At 43.9% G+C, this 15,475-nt stretch overlaps 1 protein-coding gene across 1 annotated transcript in view; it reads left to right on the top strand.

Moving 5' to 3' along the window:
* LOC109912386 (gastrula zinc finger protein XlCGF57.1-like) overlaps positions 1-15,475 on the top strand; it is a 75,299-nt gene that overhangs the window by 45,173 nt on the left and 14,651 nt on the right. The gene's annotated exons all lie outside the window — the stretch shown is intronic.

The following is a 15,475-nucleotide window of genomic DNA, read 5'->3' as shown; positions in this document are numbered from 1 at the left end:
CGGATGAGCAGAAATTTCCTCTGATTGAAAATCGAGAAGACCAAGCCATTATCTTTGATTGCCACTGCAAATTCCATTCCCTAACTACTGAGTCCACCCCTTTCCCTGGGAACTGTTTGAGGTTGGACAACACTGTTCAGTGTTGGTGCCATGTTTGAGCCCAAAATGCACTTTTCACTGTACTCCTGTACACGTGACAATAAAAGGTAATTCTAATTCTAAGATGAGTTTCCGAACGTTACTTCACGTCATCATTAACACTATAAGAAATAGGAACAGAAGTAGGCCATTCAGCACAGTGAGATTTACCAGAATGTTGCCGGAAATGAAGGGTTTGAGTTATTGGGAGAATCTGGATAGGCTGGGACTTTTCTCACTGGAGCTTAAGAGATTGAGGGGTGAAGATAGAGGTTTGTAAAATCACAGGGGACATAGCTAAGTTGAATGGCTGGTGTCTTTTCTTTAGGGTGGAGGATTTCAAGACCAGGGGCATATTTTTAAGGTGAGAGGAGAAAATTTAAAAAAGACATGAGGGGCTTTTTATTTTAAACAAAGTCGTTCGTGTGTGGAATGAACTTGCAGAGAAAGTGGTGGATCTGAGTACAGTTAATGTTTAAAAGACTTTTGAATAAGTACTTGGATAAGAAATGTTTGCAGGGATATGGGCCAAGTACAGGCAGGTGGGACTAATTTAGTTTGGGATTATGTTTGGCATGAATTGTTGGATGGAAGGGTCTGATTCCATGCAATATGATTCTGAGTGTGCTGTCCCATTCAATGAGATCACAGCTGATCTGATAATCCTCAACTCTACTTTCCTGTCTTTACCCTATAAGTTTTGATTCCCTTATTGATTTAAAAACTGCCTATTTCAGCCTTGAATATACATAATGAGTGAGCCCGTACAGCCCTTTGCAGTAAAATTCCATAAATTCACTTGATTCTGAAAGAAAAAACACCTCCTTATCTCTGTCTTAAAAGGCTGTCTTATTTGGAGATTATGACCTCTGGTCCTAGACTCTCCAACAAGGGGAAAAAAACCTTTCCCCCAACCACCTTGTCAAGTCTGCTAAGAATCCCATATATTTCAGTTATGTCACCTCTCATATTTCTAAACTCCAATGAGTACAAGTCCAATCTCCTCAACTCTCTTCCTAAGATAGTCCCTCCACACCCAGGATCAATCAAGTGCATCTTCTCTGGACTGCTTTCAATGCCAGTGTATCTTTCTTTGAATAAGAGGTTCAAACTGTTCACAATATTCTATCTGTGGTCTGACTATTGCCTTGTAGTTTTAGCAAAACCTCCCCACTTGTTTACTCCATTCCCTTTGAAATAAAGGCCAACATTCCTTTTGCCTTCCCTATTACCTACTGAAGTTTTCGTGATTTATGGCATGAGGACTCTTACATCCCTCTGTGCTGTAGCTTCCTGCAGTGTTTCTCCATTTAAATATTAAAACATTTCAATCACTACAATATATATTATGTCTACATTAGGGGACAGACAGGTGTTTATGTGGCTGTAAGTGTGACTCTAGGATGGTATGGATGGTGCCAGGGTCAAGGATGTCTCAGAGCAGCTACACCGCATTCTTTTAGGGCAGGATGAACAGATAGAGGTTGTGGTCCATGTTGGTACCAATGAGTTGGGTAGGAAGGAGGAGTACAGAAATAAGAGGATGAGGAAGATGATTGCATGGTCAGAAAGATGGCACAGGAGGGAGGGTTTAGATTCCTGGGACACTGGGACTGGCTTTGAGGATGATGGCACCTGCACAAGCCAGATCAGTTGCATCTGAACAGAGGTAGGACTGAGTTCCTTGCAGGTTATTTTAGAAAGTGCTATCTGGAAGGCTTTAAAGTGACTTGGCAGGGGTGAGGGAACTAAGGAAGAATAGTAGAGGAGAAGACTAGAGTTCACAAAATACTTAGAGATGGAACTGGCACTAGAATCAATAATAGCAAGTTCATAGGTGAAGTCAGAATAAGAAAGAAAGAAATTAAGTTTAAATCAGGGTTTCTGTGCATGTATGTGAATACATATTGGTTTAGTATGGCAACTACTCAGCCCAGGACCGTAAGAAATTACAGAGAATTGTGAACACATCCCAGTCCTTCACGCAAGCCAACCTTTCATCCATTGACTCCATGTACACTTCTCGCTGCCTCAGGAAGGCAACCAACATCATTAAAGACCCCTCCCAGCCTGGTTATAATCACTTCCAACCTCTTCTGTCAGGAAGAAGATACAAAAGCTTAAACACATGTACCAGCAGGTTTAAGAACAGCTTATTCCCCACTTCTGAATGGACTTCTTAAATATCAAATCTAACGTTGATCTTGCTTTCTGTGCACCTTCTTCGTGGCTGTAACTTTGTATTCCTCAGTCTGTTCAATCATCCTACGATTTTTGTGTGATATGATCTGTCTGCACTGCTCGCAAAACAATGCTTTTCACTGTACCTAGGTACATGTGACAATAATAAATCAAATCAATAGAGTATAGTAAGAAAAAATTGGGGAGTTACAGGTGCAGATTGCCATGTGAAAGTTTGACATTGTGGTGATAACATAGACCTGGCCCAAAGAACGGCAAGACTGGGTGTTAAATATTGCTGGCTTCAACGTATTCAGAACAGATAGAAAAGCAAGGAAAGGAAGATATGTCACAGTATTGGTTAAGGATGGCATTATTGTGCTCAAGAAAGAGAGTGTCAAAGAGGGTCCAATAACAGAATCAATTTGGCTAGAACTAAGGAATCAAAAGGGTACAATTACATTGCCTGGTGTAGTCTAGAGACCACCAACTAATGGAAAGGATGTAGAAGAACAATTTTGCAGGGAAATTACAGAGAGATGCCAACATTATAGAATAGTTTAAAGTTTTTGAGAAGATTTGTATCTCGAGTTGTGAATGAGGTTGTAGACTTGCTTGCAGTCCATGCATGGTATTTTGTATATTACATTAGTTTTATTGGTTGTGGGTATGAGATTGTTCGTCAGTAGCTGTCACAGGGCAGTTGTTGGTTTGAGTGGTCTTGTGGTCATCTCTGATATGCCTCTGAAGTACAGCAGGGTGACTAATGTGTCTTACCATGTTGTGTCTTCTTCTTGTGGTCTGTCGTGGAGGTAACAGCAAATTGTGCTTTTTGGGTATCCATTCCTTTTAAAACCTTGTAAAAGTGCTACTGTTCTGCTCTGCACAACTTTGGGTTGTGAGAAACATTACATAGGCCAAACTGGAAGAAAACTGACAATAAGGATACACAAACACCAACTAGCCACCAAGAGACATGACCAATTCTCACTGGTCTCAATACACACAGACAAAGAAGGACACAAATTCGACTGGGACAACACATCCATAATAGCACAAGCCAAACAGAGACATGCCAGGGAATTCCTAGAGGCCTGGCATTCCAACTAGAACTCCATTAGCACACACATTGAACCGGGCCCGATATGCAAACCACTGAAAAACAGAATCGGAAGTGATGCCAACCACCCCAGCAAACTGAGGCATATAAATAACAAGTGGGACAGAACACCGACACTTCACCGGAGGTGCACTGACAATGTTACCTAGCAGAGTGACGAAACTTCTGCAATCAAACATACTGGTTCAGTGAGCAAGTCTAAAACTTTATTATAGAGTAGTTATAACAGGAGATTTCAATTACCCAAACATAGAATGGAATGCCTGTAGTGTACAAGGCAGTGAGGGGAACGGGATCCTGGATTGTATGCAGGAGACATTCCTACAGCAGTATGTTTCCACTCCGACAAGAAAGGATGCACTATTGGACCTGGTTCTTGGAAATGAGCTGGACCAAGTGGGTTAAATGTCCATTAGGGAGAATTTAAGAGACAGTGAACATAAGGTTCAGAATGGCATTGGAGAATGACATGCAACAATCCAGGGAAAGATAAAATCAACTGCAGAGAACTGACTTCACTGGGCTAAGAACAGAGTCGGCCAGCATTGACAAAATGTTTGATGAAGAAACTAACTGAAGAAAGGGCTATCTTCATAAAGAAGATGGTTTGGGTACAGTCAAGCGATATTCCCTCAATCAGAAAGGTAGAACAAACAAATCCAGAGCTCCCTGGATGACAAATGAGATAGAAATTAAGATAAAGAAGCAAAGTGTGCTTATGAAAAGTGTCAGGTAGAAAATAAAATTGAAAACCAAGAGGAATACCGAAGCTTCAGAGGGAAGCCTAGAAAGAGAATAAGAGAAACAAAGAAGAATTATGAGAAAAGACTGGCAGCCAACATAAGGAGGTGTTCCAAAGTCTTCTATGGCCATTTAAATAATGAAAGGATGGTAAAAAGTGGATGCAGGCCCATTAAGAACCAGAAAATGGATTTACATCTTGAGACAGTGGCGTGGCTGAGATGTAAACCAAATATTTTGCATTTACCTTTATCAAAGAAAGAGATGCTGACCAGGCGATGGTAACAGAAAAGGGAACTTGTCACCTGGGGCAGAAGTTGTTGGATAGACTGTAGGTATTTGACAAGATTGACAAAGCACCGGGACCGGGTGAGATGCATCTGTGGATTTTGAAAGACGTAAGAGTGGAAATTGCAGGAACCATTGGCAACAATCTTTTAGCTTCCCCTCAAGGTGCCAGAAGACTGGAAATTTATGAACATTATGGCCTTGTCCAAGAAAGGTTGTCGGGATAAGCCCAGCAATTATAGACCAGTTTAACTTCAGTGGTGTGGAAAGCTCTAGAGACAATTATACAGGTTATGATTAATAGTCACATGGAAAAAGATGGAGTGATTAAGAAGTATCAGCATGGGTTTCTAAAGGGGATTTTTTTCTAATTTAACTAGCTTGAATTTTTTTGAAGAAGTGATAGAAAGGCTTGATGAGGGTAATGCTATTAATATGGTGTATACATGGTCTTGGTTTATAAGGGACAGCAGCAACATGGATATAAAATTAGCTGAGAGATTGGAAACAGAAAGTAATGGTCAATGGATATTTTTCATGCTGGAACATTTATAATGAAGTTCCCCAGTAGTCTGTGTTGGGATCCTTGATTTTCCTGATATGTATTAATGATCTGGATTTTGGTGTACAGGAGACAATTTCAAAATTCACAGATGACACAAAACTTGAGAAGAATCTTTAACTGTGAGGAGGACAGTGTAGAACTCCCAAAGGACTTTGACAAGTTGGTGGAGTGGGCGGATAGGTGGCAGATGAGTTTCAATGCAGAGAAGTGTAAGGTGATGCATTTTGTAGGAAGCACATTGAAAGACAATACAAATAGGAGGAACAATTCCAAAGTGGGTGTAGGGCAGATGGATCTGGAATATATGTGCACAGATGATTGAAAGTGGCAGGACAGGTAGAGAGAGCAGTAAGTAAAGCATACAGTGTGCTGGGATTTATTAATAGAGGCACAGCGTACAACATCAAGGAAGTGATGTTAAACGTCTATAAGACATTTGTTAGACTTCAGTGTGTGTACTGTTCTAGGTACCACATTATAGAAAGGACGTGAAGATTGAAGTTGGGACTCTCCTCCTTGGACAGAGATGGAGATCTGATAGAAGTTTTCAAAGTCATGAGTGGATTGGATACAGTAAATAAGGAGACAGTGTTCCCACTCCTAAAAAGAACTAGGACAAGAGGGTGTAGACTAAACATGATTTACTTCTTTAAAAGAAGTAAGAGTGAAGTGAGGAAAAACCTTTTCATTCAGTAAGCAGTTAGAGTACAGAACTGTGGTGGAAGAAGGATCAACTAAAGACATTCAAGAGGGCATTAGACAATTATTTGGACAATCATAGAGCTAGACAGCACAGAAACAGACCCTGCAGTACAACTCGTCTGTGTAAACCAGACATCCTAAACTGATCCGGTCCCATTTGCCAGCATTTTGCGTATATCCCAATAAACCCTTGCTATTCACATACCCATCCAGGTGCCTTTTAAATGTTGTAATTGTACTAGCCTTCACCACCCCCTCTACAGTTTGTTCCAGCCATGCACCACCCTTTGTGTGAAAATGTTGCCCCTTATGTCCCTTTTAAATCTTTCTCTTCACACATTAAACCTATGCAGTCTAGTTTTGGATTCCCCTACTCTGGGAAAAACACTTTGGCTACTCACCCTATCCATGATTTTATAATAAGGTCACCCCATCAGCCTTCAACTCTCCAGGAAAAAATGCTCCAGCCTATTCAGCTTCTCCTTGTAGGTCAAACATTTCAATCCCGGCACAATCCTTGTAAATATTTTCTGAACCCTTTTGAGTTTGAAAACATCTTTCCTATAGCGGAGAGACCAGAACCAAACACAGTATTCTAAAAGTGGCCTCACCAATGTCCTGCAACATGACGTCCCAATTCCTACACTCAATGCGCTGACCAATGAAGGCAAGCATGCCAAGCACCTTCTTCACCACCTTGTCTAGCTGCTGGGTTGGGGGGGGTTGAAGGAGAGCGCACGCACACGTGAGGAGGGGAGGGAGAGGGCACATGTGCGCGACACACATACGCATACTCTCTCTCTGTATCCCCCTTCACTCTCTCTCGCACACACACTCTCTTTCCCCCCTCACACACACACACACTCTGTCTCCCCGCCTCTCTCTCTCACACACACTCACACTCTCCCTCCCTCACTCTCTCACACACACATGAACATGTGAATCTATGGGGTGAATCTGTTTTTGCAGATACATTTTATTTTTAAAAAAATGCAGTTTATAGACAGTCAGTCAATATGGCACTTTATAACTTTCTACTTTAGCAATAAAATCAGTCTGACTCCAAACTAAAACACAAACAGATTCTAAACAAGGTCTCACACCTAATATGCATTGTCTGACCTAAAATGTCACCTCTTCTTTACACTAATAAAACATTTAGTTCTGTCAGGACAGTGACTTGAAAGGAATTTGTGGATTTACATATACATATTAATCAATTAAAACCTTCTAATTGATTAAAGATTTGACAGCATCTTAGGTTTGTTTAGTACATCTTCATCCATGGTGTGAATCTTTGATCTTTTACTTACAAGTTCTATGTCTGATACTACCACTCTCACTGACACCAGAAGAAGGAGTGAGGCTTCGAAAGCTTGTGTTTTTAAATAAACCTGTTGGACAATAACCTGGTGTCATGTGATTTTTGACCTTGTTCACCCCAGTCCAACACCGGCACCTCTACATCATTCCCAAATACAAGCCCCAACTTCAGAAGAAGAAGAGGCTGAGTGGGTAAAGAAGGGAGCCAGGGAACACCCCGACTGTGTTTGGAAAAAGGAACTTCCCATCCATGATAGAATTATAGCTCCTGCATGTATACGCAAAATTCTATGCGATGTATACCATAGTACCACCGACCTAGGGAGAGATAAGGTGTTATTCCTCATGGAAAAACATTGGTGTTGGCCCAGGTTGGGGCAGGATTTGGCGAAGCACTGTCAGAGATATTTGAAATGCACCAAGGTAGAACCAGGAAAGGGACTTAAGATCAAGATGGATGACCAGCCAGGACCAAAGGATCCTTGGGAGAAGATTCTACCTCCGAGTCAGGGCAAGCAATAGTGCCTTGTCATGATTGATCACTCCATGCAATGGGTTAAGGCACTCCTGACCAGGGATTGCACAGTCACTACGGCAGCAAAAGTCCTAGCCACAGAAATCATTCCCAGAAGGGGAGTTCTCCCACATTTAGACTCAGACCAAGGGAGCCATTTCACAGGTTAGTGCTTGACAAAGACCTGCAAACTGCTAGGAATTCCATATAGATTTCATATTCCCTATCATCCCCAGAGTTCAAAACTAGTGGAATGGACCAATTGAACGCTGAAGCAAGCCTTCTCCAAGCCCTGCCAGAAAGAGGGAAACAAATGGGCACGTGTTACCAAAAATATTCATGTCCATGCACAGAACCCGTAATAGAACCACTGGACTGACGCCCTTTGAATTGATGACCGGACGTGTCATGACCCTCCCAACCAGTATGATCATGGATGAAGCAGAACTCACTACTGCCAAAGGGGCCATATGGGACTCTATCAGAACCTATGTCAGCAGTTGGGTAGATTAAAAACGCAAGTTACTCAGCAGTAAGCAGTCAGAGATTGGGAGAAAGAGGGAGAACAAACAGAAGCTATGCAAATTAAACTGGGAGATCAGGTAATGGTATGATTATTTCCCCAGAAGGGGGGCTTCGCTCCAAGATGGGAAGGACCTCATGAGGTAATTATCACAGGTAATTACAGGGTTTTAGTAAACAAAGCTGGCATAGAAAAATGGAGCCACCCTTCACAAATGAAAGTATATGATCACTAACCGTGAACTGGCAAGGCCTCGCGCTTTCTCTCCTGCTTTCTGTTTTAACAGGGTACTCCTAGTCGGAGCATGCTTAACGGTGACCTTCGGTGTCAAAACCATCGTATGGCCTGAGTCAACCCACACCAACAATGACTCCTGACAAAAACATGTGGTGGATAGCGAAATTTATTACACTGGCCTGCAGGACTCCTGCACAAATGGAGGGTTATTGATTGAACTATCTGAGAAAGGACAGTTAACATTCATTGCCGGGTTCCTCCTTTTGACTTGAAAATACATAGACACTGGGCTATAGGTTTATATCACCCAAATAACGAGAATGACAACTCCTTGTACCTTGCTCAAACCCCCTGCCTGAGTTCTGTCCTCAACCTTACCAAAGACTCCAGTTTACAGAGTCAGCATAGTGTGGTAGTCGAAGACAATAACAGTTTGCTTATGCAGTCATGAGGAGGTACGCAAGGTAAGCATGGCTTTGTGAGGGAATTCTTTGAGGATGTGACAAAACGCATTGATGAAGGCAGAGCTGTGGATGTGGTGTATATGGATTTTAGCAAGGCATTTGATAAGGTTCCCCATGGAAGGCTCATTCAGAAAGTAAGGAGGCATGGGATTCAGGAAAATTTGGCTTTTTGGTACAAAACTGGCTGTCCAATAGAAGACAGAGGGTGGTAGTAGATGGAAAGTATTCAGCCTGGAGCTCGGTGACCAGTGGTGTTCCACAGGGATCTGTTCTGGGACCTCTGCTCTTTGTGATCTTTATAAATGACTTGGATGAAGAAGGGTGGGTTAGTAGTTTTGCCAATGACACAAAAGTTGGTGGAGTTGTGGATAGTGTGGAGGGCTATTGTAGGTTGCAATGGGACATTGACAGGATGCAGAGCTGGGCAAAGAAGTGGCAGATGGAATTCAACCCAGAAACGTGTGACGTGATTCATTTTGGAAGGTCAAATTTGAATGCAGAATACAGGGTTAATGGCAGGATTCTTGGCAGTGTAGAGGAACAGAGGGATCTTGGGGTCCACGTCCATAGCTCCCACAAAATTGCTACCCAAGTTGATAGGGTTGTAAAGAAGGCATATGGTGTGTTGGCTTTCATTGGCAGGGGAATTGAGTTTAAGAGCCGCAAGGTTATGCTGCAGCTCTATAAAACCCTGGTTAGACCACACTTGGAATATTGTGTTCAGTTCTGATCGCCTTATTATAGGAAGATGTAGAAGCTTTAGAGAGGGTGCAGAGGAGATTTACCAGGATGATGCCTGGACTGGAGGCCAGTCTTATGAGGAAAGGATGAGGGATCTAGGGCTTTTTTCATTGGAGCGAAGAAGGATGAGAGGTGACTTGAAAAAGGTGTACAAGATAGCATAGGTAGAGTAGAGTAGAGGCATAGATAGAGTAGATTGCCAGAGATTTTTTCCCAGGGCGCAAATGACTATTACAAGGGGGCACAAATTTAAGGTGATTGGAGGAAGGTATAGGAGAGATGTCAGAGGTAGGTTCTTTACACAAAGAGTCGTGGGCGTGTGGAATGCGCTGCTGGCAGTGGTAGTGGAGTCAGATACTTTAGAGACTTTTACGCGACTCTTGGATAGGCACATAGATGCTAGTATAATGTAGGGTATGCAGGGTAGATTGATCTTAGTAGGATAATAGGTTGGCACAACATCGTGGGCTGAAGGGCCTGTACTGTGCTGTACTGTTCTATGTTCTATGTAACACTGGATCAGGAAAGGCATTCAGGAAATTCGGGACAGATTCATATAATTGTACCACAGAGCGTAGACAATGTGAGCTAGGGACCAAACAAACCCGACGTAGCTGAGATAGTGGATCCAGGTGCACGGGAAACTGATATATCAGATTAGGAATGGGCGGCAATTTACCCCAGTATCCCTGACATGTAATGAAAATAAAATATATTTGCAGAACGATAATTTAATCGTAGAACCCCTCCCTATCAGAGCACTCCAGAAGCCGAAGATAGTTACTGTAAGATTATTGATCAAGTTGAACGATATCTCTCCCAACCCAATGCCCAAAACCCACAAAGAATCTCTTTGCGTCTCTTGCACAAGACTTGTTACGACAGAAGCCTACTATACACCTCCAATATCAACTTGGAGACAAGCGTGGCCTATTGAGTCACCGGGGCTGCATATGCAGCAGGAATTGCAACAGTCAATTCTGTTGACCTGGCCTCCTTTCAACAGCAGTTAATAGATCTGAAGGGAGAAATAAAGAAGATAATGCAAGCAGGGTTAGACCACCAACACAAAATGACTGGCATTGGTGCCAAAGGTACTAGGATAAAACCATTTCTTTGCTAGAAGGCACTGAGAAGGCCGCCGAGACTATCCACATGAGAATCAACAACAATACAAAGGCCACCCAGAAACTGTCTGTTATGATTGCCTCCCGCATTCTGACAGAATACCAAACCCAAATGACCATCCTTTTGGATCACCGACTCCCCTCTTGGATCCAAGAGCAAGACCTCCAGCAATGGGTTGCAGAAATACAGCCCAGTACCAGACAGCAGGCACAAACCTTTGTTGTTATGCCCCATGATATGCCAGATGTACTTGGGATAGTCTTGAATTCCTGCAGTATGCTAACTTATCTTTACCTCTTGTTCTGTCTCCATGATCTAGGATATTTTAACAGAACTGAACACTGGACTCTCAAGGATTCCCTGAGCTGGGCAATGAAACAGCAAGGACAACTGAAAACTGTTAACAAAGAAAAATGCTTAGACTGGGACACATTTTGGATATGCCCAACCAATGCGATTTCTGAAAGCACCCACTGTGGACTTCACCACTATGACAACTGTGATATCCAAAAGGACCAAATCCAACAAACACATCATGTGCTCGTGAATCAGCAAGTATACATTGCTACTCCAGCAGCGTATTATACCAAAAGACACCTGAACTGTTCCCTTTAGGGACATTATCTGGTTATGACTAATCTGAAGGAACAAATCAGTGTTGGAGGGGATGCTATTGACCACTGCCCCCCGCACCAGGAAATCGACGTAAAGGCAAATCTCACAGTACATTCCACACTAGAAACTAAACTAACATGATTGCTGCAAGACCTTCTCCCACACTTACTCCCCATCCACCATAACTGGCAACAATTATTCACCGTTGAATCAGGATTCCCTCTCATATCCTCGTTGTGTTGCAAGTGCTTGTCTTGATCATTCTTATCATTCTCGTTTGCTACATGCAGAGGAAGCTGACTCGAACTGCACGCAGGGAAAATCTTATCCCCTTAATTGACAAGCCAGTGATGAAGAGACCTGCGTTCAGACCACAACTCCAACAACTAGAAAGTCTCTAACTGGCATCATGGCCGTATCAGGTGGCCATGTGCCAGAAAATGTGCCAGAAGTAGGGGAATGACAGTACTCGGTGGTTGCCTGAGATCATCTCAGGTGTGGGACCATGGTCCTCCACTGAAGCAGTGATGGGGGGCGGGTCATTGGAGTGAAGAGGTAGGACAGAGAGGGGGATGGTCATTTGCGGTTCCTGGCTAGGCAGAGGTGCGTGTGGGGTGTTGTGCTGGAAGTTCCGGCTGAGTCGTGTTGGTTTGGGTATCAGGGTCATGGAATGAGATGTTTGGGGTGCTTGGCTCACTGCATTGCTAAAGACATGCGATATAAACCACAGAATGTTTGGGAACAAAGAGATAAACGAGTGACCACATAAGCAAACAGGCACCGCATGCTTGAATGTGATTAGTAGATGTGTAATGTATGGCAATATGATGTAATTAACTGTACAATAGATTTGATGTAATTAACCCCATAGTTAAGTTAGCTTGTAGACACAGGTGATTTCAGTGTAAAAGTGTATAAAGTTTGTGTAGCGCTGGTATTCTGCAGAGTCAACACAATTGTCCTGCGTGATGATCTTGAGTTCCTCTCCTTGCTATAATCGATTGCCGCTCGAATAAACCGCTGTTCCTGCTGAATTCCCGATGCTCTCAGAGGCTTCTTGCCTCATAGACCAAGGTCACTCCTACACCAGGTGATCCGTCCAGTTTTATTTCTTTGAGACTTTGTGGTGATTGGTACATTTCAGAGGGCAATTCAGAGTCAACCACATTACAATGGGTCTGGAGTCATACATAAGTTAGACCAGGTAAGGATGGCAGATTTGCCTTCCCTGAAGGATGTTAGTGAACCAGATGGGTTTTTCCAACAATTGACAATAATTTCATGGTCATCAGTAAATTTTTTTTTATTGAATTCAAATTCCACTATCTGTCATGGCAGAATTCGAATCCGAGTTCCCAGAACATTAGAGAATTACTATTACCATTACTAGTCTAGCAATAATTCCATGAGGCCATCATCGTCATATATGTAATGAAGATGGAGGAACTGGGAGAATGGAATGGAGTCTTTACAGGAAGCAGGGTGCGAGGATGGATAGTCCAGGTAGCTATGGGAGTTGGTGGGTATATGCTGGATATTAGTAGCCAGAGAGAGAGCTGTGGGTGGGGGCCAGAACAGGACTGGAACAAGGAATGTTCCACATAGTCCACGTACCCCACGAAGAGATCAGCATAACTGGGGCCCATGCATGTATCCATAGCCACCCCTCTGACCTGAAGAAAATGTGAGGAGTTAAAAGAGAAATTGTCCAGGGTGAGGACGAGCTTGCCCAAGCGGAGGGAGATGGTGGTGGGTGGGGACAGCTTCAAGAAGAAGTGGAGAGCCCTGAGACCATCCTGCTGGGGATGAACATGTAAAAGGGATTACACGCCCATGGTGAAGAGGAGGCGGCTGGAGCCCACAAACTGGAAATTCTGAATCACAGATGTAAGTCAGCAGGCACTGGACCAGGGGACAGTCAAGGTAGAAAGACATGAGTTCTGTGGGGCAGGAGCAGGCAGAAACAATGGGCCTGCTCGGGCAGGCCTGTTTGTGAATTTTCAGAAGGAGGTAGAAGTGAGCTGTGCGGGGCTGGGGTACTACCAGCTTGGAGGCAGTGGGAGGTGGAGATCATCAGATGAAATCACCAGATCACCGTCCTCATTTTCACCTAGACCATCTCTGACTCCTGCCTTCCCTCCCGTGACATCTCTGTTTCCGTTTCTGGGGTTAAACTGGCCAATAACATCCAATATATACCTGCTGACTCCCACAGCTATCTGGACAATACATCCTCGTACCCTGCTTCCTGTAAAGACTCCATTCAATTCTGCTCTGTTTCCGACGCCTATGATCCGATGAGGCCAATTGTGACAAGGGAGCCTCCGAAATGTCCACCTTCTTCCTCAACCGAGAATTCTCCAGCACCGTTGTCAACAGGGCTCTCAACTGGTTGGACCTGTCTCCCACATTTACACACTTACCCCCGCCACCTCCCCACCCTTACTTCCCTCCCGCAATAACGATAGGGGTCCCTTTGTCCTTACTTACCATCCCTCAGCATCCACAACCAGAAGATCATCAGCTGCCATTTCTGCCACCTCCAGCAAGATGCTACCATCAGATACATATTCCCTTCCCCTCTCTTGTCTGCCTTCCGCAGGGACCGTTCCCTCCAGGACATCCTAGTCTACTCTTACTTCACTCCCAACACCTCCCCACAGCCTCATGGCACCTTCCCCTGTAACCGCTGAAAGTGTAACACCTGCCCATTTACCTCCTCCCCCCTCAGTATCCAAGGGTCCAAACATACCTTCCAGGTAAAGCAGCACAATCTAGTCCATTGCATTTGCTGCACACATTGCGGTTTCCTCTACATTGGGGTAACAAAGCGTAGACTGGGTGAATGTTTCACAGAACATCGATGTTCTGCCCACAAAAAAAGACCCCGAAATTCCAGTTGCCTGCCACTTTAACTCACCACCCTGTTCCCTGGCAAATGTCTCTGTCTCAGGCTTGCTGCAGTATTCCAGTGAAGCTCAGCGCACGCTGGAAGAACAACACCTCATTTTCTGCTTGGGGACTCTGCAACCCTCTGGACTCAACATCGAGTTCAATAATTTTAGGGCCTGAACTCTCCCAACCCCACAGACCTTGTTATCACATATTCTGCCATTACACATTACCTATTGTTAGCCACTAACAGTCTCCATTAACAGCTATTCACTCTCCTAGCCCGATCGTTATCCACTCCTTTGTCCAACTGTTCTTCTCTCTCTTTGGACTCTATGCCCCCCATCTATCGTTTACTCCTTACACCCTCCCCCTACCCTGTCTTCTGCATATGAACCGACATTCTCCTGGGTACCATCAGTTCTAAGAAAGGGTCACCGGACCCAAAATGTTAACTCTGATTTCTCTTCACAGATGCTACCAAGCCTGTCAAGCTTTTCCAGCAACTTCTGTTTTTGCTCCCAACTCCTATATTCAATAAAGGCAAGTGTACCAAACGCCTTCCTCATTACCTTGCCTACCCGTGATTCCAATTTCGAGAACTATGAACCTACACCCCATGGTCTCTTTGTTCTACAACACTCTCCAGGACCTTACCATTAAGTGTATAAGTCCTGTCTTGATTTGCCTTACCAAGATGCAGCCCCTCAGATTTATCTAAATTAAACTCCATCTGCCCCTCCTTGTCCCATTTTCCCATCTGATCATGGTCCTATCGTACTGCGAGGTAACCTACTTCAGCTTGCCACTTGCTCCAAAGAACCTCCATGTTGGACACTGGCCACCAACACCACAGGGCACACTCTGTGGGCACTAGCCTAATGCACCATGCATCCACGCATCCTGATCCAACATGTGCCAGCCTCGAAGAACGCTCTAATCCCAGTACACTCCAATCGACTTCTAGGACACTTCTGTATTTCATGCTGCACCAACAACTATCATTATAATACTACTGCAAGGAAACAATTGGCTTAGGGGCACACACCAAGTTCACGGACTGGACAAGGCTACATCTATGGGCTCTTCACTTGCTGTCACAGCGCTCACTCATTCTGAGTCTGCCTGCTTTGCATTGCATTGCCTTGCCTTATCTTACCTTTGTGCACTTTGCCCCCTCACCCAGAGCTACCAGGTCCATACTACTTATAGAGATAACAAGGTGTAGAGCTGGATGAACACAGCAGGCCAAGCAGCATCATAGGAGCAGGAAGGCTGACGTTTCGGGCCTAGACCCTTCTTC

The sequence above is a fragment of the Rhincodon typus genome, chromosome 43 (genome assembly GCF_021869965.1).
Source record: "Rhincodon typus isolate 14 chromosome 43, sRhiTyp1.1, whole genome shotgun sequence".
NCBI lineage: Eukaryota > Metazoa > Chordata > Chondrichthyes > Orectolobiformes > Rhincodontidae > Rhincodon > Rhincodon typus.
The sequence above is the reverse complement of the archived record's forward strand: the minus strand, read 5'-3'. Positions and strand labels throughout refer to the sequence as shown.